Genomic DNA, 5,827 nt, shown 5'->3' with positions numbered 1-5,827 from the left:
AACTTGAGGACAAGTTATGGAGTTCATAAAAACCATTAAGATCAAATATTCCAATTAACACAATAATCAAATAAATTTTCTATGATCTAGATTAAACTCATAAGTAAAGATAATTCACATCAACAATTTTCAAGAAATTAGATAATCATATAAACTAATACAAATCTTGAAACTTTGACAATTATCCTTTGAAGACTCTTGGAATTCATAACCTAAAGAGTTAATAAATGAGACATTTCACATCCATAACTTATGGAAGTTTCAAAACTCTTAAGATCATAACTTTAAAAAAAAACTTTTGAGTTCCAAAATTTTATGACAAAATTTGTAACTCCTTAAAACCATTTAGATCAAACTTTTAAAACAAATAAAATAATCATATCATTCTATCTTTTAATAAATTGACCTAATTCAACTCTTGTAGTAAAGTGACTCAAATTTTATAAATAATTAGTTTTTCATAAAATCAAGTAATTATCATAAAATTTGACAAACTTCATGTTTTTTTTTCTTTTTTTTTTCCTTCAACTTGAAAAAAAAATACATTTGCATCAAATATAATAGAAAACAACCCATGTCTCTGATACCACTGTTGGATTTTGAGCATTCTAACACTCCTATGGTGTACATGCAACCCTATAAACCTTGGATCTATGTTTTCTCTATTATACATGCAAATATTAACTATTCCAAGGTTTCATCCTAACTAGCATATTATGAAGCACCTATACTACAAAGTTCTAGTTAGATGACATACCTTTTGATGTAGCTTGATGTCTTCAAGCTTTAAGAGCTTAGCCCCAATAGTGTGGAAGCCTCAAATGGAATCACAAATCACCAAAACACCTTGGAAGAACTTGAGAGAATATGTATGCACACTAAAATCGGCCCACTCTTATTTTCACACACTTGTACCAATTTTGTGAGCCAAGGACCCCTTTATATATTATGGAGGATTAGGGTTACATCCATGTAAACCCTAATACCCATGACCTTTCATTTACATAGGATCCATGGGTTAAAAGCTCCATGGACCATCCATGAAAGCTTAGCCCAACCTAAATGAACTTGGCCCATTCCATATATATAAGAGTCCATATTTAATTAGTTCTTTTTGATCACTTAATTAATTCTAAATTAATTCTTGATCAATACTAATTAAATAATATGATTCCATATTAATATATTAGAACTTATAATATATTAATATAAATTATAAATATACTATTCTCAAAAGACTATCCTTATAAATTGTGCCGGTGAAGTGCAACCCAAATGGACCATGCCGGGTCGGGTCAAGTACATACCAAATATAGTTATGGACTTAGACATTAATCCAACATTTCTCTAATCGACTTCCTAGCTTCAAAATTGACCCCAAAGGGTTCTTAAAAGGGTTTTTGTCGCAATACTTCTCCACAAAGTCACCTCCAAGTCTCTTAATTCGACCCTATGTTCGGATATGTAAACTTGCCTAAAATCTGGTCACCACGTCGTGGTCCTCGTGTTTATCCCGTATTCCCTAAGCCAGCGTCAAGAATCACGAAGATTCCATTCACCACGTCGTGGTAGGAGCACCACATCGTGGTGATTGGAAATCCGACTTTTGTCAAAACACGAAAGTCGTCCAAAATTGTGTCTAGTTTTCAGATAATTTTGAATCGCCTTAATCGGAGTTACGAGTTATGATATATGGTGAAAATACTGAAGAGGGGTCAAGCTGTCCAACAACATCCTTCTTGTGTCTTCTTCTTGCCTAAGCTCTTCATTCCTTCTTAGAGCTTCGATATTGTTTCCAAGAATGTCTTTTACGCTACATAACATATATTAAACATAATAAGTACCTTTTGTTCTATAATAAGCATTATATAGCTAATAATATTAACATATGATGTAAAATATATATGTAGATATGCACATATCAAAATACCCCACACTTAACCTTTGCTTGCCCCCAAGCAAACTGATTTTTAACTTACCAATATCACATAAAACAATCCATTTTAAATCCAGCCATTATACGACACTCATTTTTTCAACCCTCTGAATCCATCCTAAAAAATCTTTCTTAACCTCAAAGTATTTTTGGTTAAGCTACCCAAGCATGCATAATTTAGAAAGAATTACAACTTTGATACCACAATGGAGCTCTTTGAATTCATCTCTTCTTTGATATTTGCTCTTTGATTTCTTCGAATTCAACACTTTTTTGTTTTGATTTTTGGTAACTTCAATTTTTTATTTTTCAGAATTTTTGATATTTTGATCTTCATACTTTGATATTTGCTCTTTGATTTCTTCGAATTAAACACTTTTTTTTTGAATTTTGGTATCTTCATTTTTTGATTCATTAAAATTTTTGATCTTTTGATCTTCATACTTTGATAGCTCCAAAAATTCTTACAACAACTTTTTGGTAACTTCTTTTTTTTAATATCTCGCTTTTTTCGCTCAATTCCTACATGCTTAAGCAAGGGAGCTTAACTTCAACCGTTATTGGTTAGAGGCATTAGTCTAAGTGCAATGAATACATAAGCTCTCCTGGATAGATTTCAGGTTTAGGCTGCAAAACATATTATGCCATATAAACTACCGGATTATCTTTCATATCTAATGGCTTTTCACTAGGAATGAGAAGCCACAAATACACTATAACATATGTTGGCTCAGTTAAACATTTGAGCTCTCATCGGATCATCCCACATAATACTAGCAACTTAAGTTTAAACTAATACTAGATTCAATTTTTAGATTATTATTTCAAATCTATTTCTAATTTTTCAAAATTTTAAATTTTAAATTTTCAAAATTTTCTAGCAATTTACTTTTTCGACCCCCTACCCCACACTTATTACATACAATGCCCTCATTGTATGCATAAAATAAATTAAAAACAATAAAATGGAGAAAAAGGGACAGACTCCCCTGGGGTAGTAATGGCGAGATCGAACTCTGAGACTTGTGTGGAAAGCTTAGACTTCTCGTATAATTGGTGGAAACAAAACTTATGGACCTTCTTGTAAATTCAAATATGCCAGATCGAATGAAATTAAAGAACCATTCTTGAAAAATGTGTTGAACCGCTGCCATGACGTGGGAAAGCAACGCCACGTCGTGGTGTCAAGAAAATGGTCATCAATGTCGAGCAAAATAATGTCGCTACGACATGGTTTAAGGATGCCACGTCATGGTGTATGTCAGATTCAGTCGTGATTAAAATTTTTGCCACGACGTCTTGATGATGTCCACGTCGACTCTTTGTAATGTGTAAGACCATTCCCACTCTTCCTTTCAGTAAATATGCTTCAAAATGATTTTCTCTTCATTATATGGGAACCCCACACTTATTCAAAAACTTGTTCTTCAATTATGATCTTCAAAAATCGCATGGCTTCTTCAAATTAAGCTCCTTCACTGCTTCACTTTCGTTCAACACTACAAAATAAGATCAAGAACTATAGAAACGCATCATCATTCGGTCAAGGTAAAATAAAAATAAAACGAAAAATAAAAATAACACTAAAACTAAATCAAATAAGAAAAGAAAATGCAAACTGTAAAGACATCCGGTTGCCTCCCTGTAAACGCTTCTTTTTGTTGGAGTAATGAGTCGGACTCCATGCCACCTCACGTTGAATCTTTAGGCTTTTTTAGAATTCTCTTGTAAGCTTGAACTCTTCTAAGATAGGCTTTTTTAGAATTCTCATTCTTACTTTTTGAATCCCATTCTTCAAGCTTTCTCTTTACTCCCTTATTCACCATAGGTTCCTATTTTGCCCCGTCTTCACTTTTTGGCTCTATTGAATCAAACTTTCTTTCCAAAGTTAGTAGTTTTAATTCCGAAGTAACCTCGTCATCATCATCACTAGACACTAAGTCTTCTTCACTCTCCTTTCTAACCCAAGATGTTGGAGTTTTGTAGGAAAAAACTTCAAATACAACAGGAATGGATGCTCGTGGATTTGTACGCATGACTTGTTGAAGTGACTGAATTTCTTCTTCCATTAACTTTTCCAATTCTTCAAGTTCATTTTCTTCATCTATATTAAAAACTTCACCTTGAGCAAAAATTTTCTGAAATCCATATTCTACCCGAAAGGTAACTTCTTCACCTCCAACTCTCAAAGTAAGCTTGGACTCACGAATGTCAACCAAGGATCAAGTAGTACTGATTAAAAGGCGACCAAGAATAACTGGGACATTGGCATCTTCTTTCATATCCAAAATAACAAAATCAATTGGAAAAACAAATTTCCCAATTTTGACCAATATATCCTTCACTATCCCTCGAGGATGAGTCACTGAACGATTAGCCATGTGAATCGTCATTCTTGTAGCCTTCAAATCTGGAAGATTTAGCTTTTGGTAGAATGAATAAGGCATTAAATTTATCCTTGCTCCAGAATCGGCTAAAGCATAAGTCAGAGTGAGGTGTCCAAGTTCCCCCATTTTCTTTGGTAACTCTCCCAATATCACTTTAGAACTTTGCTCACTAAGGATCACCTTGGAATTCTTCTCTAAGTATTGGCGAGTGTAGAGTAACTCTTGTAAAAATTTAGCATACTCAGGTACTTGCAACAATGTTTCTATAAAAGGAGTATTTATTGGAATATACTTTACTTGCTTCATAAACTTCATATGTTCCTGTTCCAGTGGATGCATTCTTGCTTGAGAAGGAAAAGGAAGCGGAGGACGATAAGCTTGCACATCATAAACTTCATATGTTCCTGATCACTCATCATAGCTTTTTGGTCTTTCATCATTATTCTTTGATCTCTTATTGCCGCATCGGTCTCATCATGGCGTTTTTCAGTAGCTTCCATAAATCTGGCTAACGTAGTCTCAAAGTCAACCTTCTTCTCAGGTTGTGGTTGCTCGTTTTGGTAGAAGCCTTGGCATGTTTGCCTATACTTTTCTTCTTTTTGCTTCTTGCATTCATCATATGGCAACCATTCTTTCTTTGGCTTTCTCCAATCTTCATCATATTTGTCTCCACTAGAATATAATACTTGGGCCTTTTTGTTCTCGTTCTCATCCAAAGAGCAATCTTTTGTTAAATGTGGACCACTACATCTTTCACAAACCACATGAATAGCATGCATGGATTGGTCCATTTTGGTCATTCTTTGGTCCATAGTGTTCAACATAGCTAGCACATCAACCATGTCCTCAGAAGCTCCACTCCTAATTCCTTTCGCCCCATCATGTCTAGGATTATGATTTTCACGAGAATGCTTGGAAAACTCTTCAACTAATTCTTTGATTTCAGCGGAATTTTTCTTCGTTAACGGTCCTTAAGAATCAAGGAGTTTCATTTTCATCATGTTTACCCCATTATAGAAGATTGATACTCCTTGTTGCATACTTAGATCATTTTGGGGGCAATTTCGAAGTAATCCTTGTAACGCTCCCATGCTTCATAAAGTGATTCACCCGGTTGTTGCTTAAAGTTGGATATCGCCATCTTGAGTTTGGACACTTTTGATGGTGGGAAAAATTGCTCTAATAATTGCTTGCGCATTGGTGCCCATGTAATAATAGCACCAGGCGGGAGTGCTTTCAACCAATCCTTAGTATCTAGTCGGATTGTAGTGTAGTAAAGTAAGTCGGATTGTAGTGTAGTAAAGTAAGTTGAGGTCGAACACAGGTTTTTATCTGATTTTGCAAGTTCAGACAAACTTAAACACTCAACAAAACGGTTGTAATAAATATCTTAAAAACAATTTCGTTTAGTTTCGAATCCACCTTTTCCTATGGTTAGTTCTTATTTATGGATTAATGAAGTTGGTTACCAAGTTATATGTAATTAGAAATTCAAGTCCAAATT

General features: G+C 34.2%; 1 non-coding gene across 1 annotated transcript; it reads left to right on the top strand.

Annotated features, from left to right (window-relative positions):
- Positions 1 to 5,367: 5,367 nt before the first annotated feature.
- On the top strand, positions 5,368 to 5,473 carry LOC145110103 (small nucleolar RNA R71). Its single transcript, XR_013709484.1, has one exon. It is a non-coding gene; the product is annotated as a small nucleolar RNA R71 (small nucleolar RNA).
- Positions 5,474 to 5,827: the final 354 nt, after the last annotated feature.

This window comes from Lactuca virosa, chromosome 4 (genome assembly GCF_052849685.1).
Source record: "Lactuca virosa cultivar CGN04683 chromosome 4, Lactuca_virosa_CGN04683_v6, whole genome shotgun sequence".
Classification (NCBI taxonomy): Eukaryota; Viridiplantae; Streptophyta; class Magnoliopsida; order Asterales; family Asteraceae; genus Lactuca; species Lactuca virosa.
This window is presented reverse-complemented; position numbering and strand designations above follow the sequence as displayed.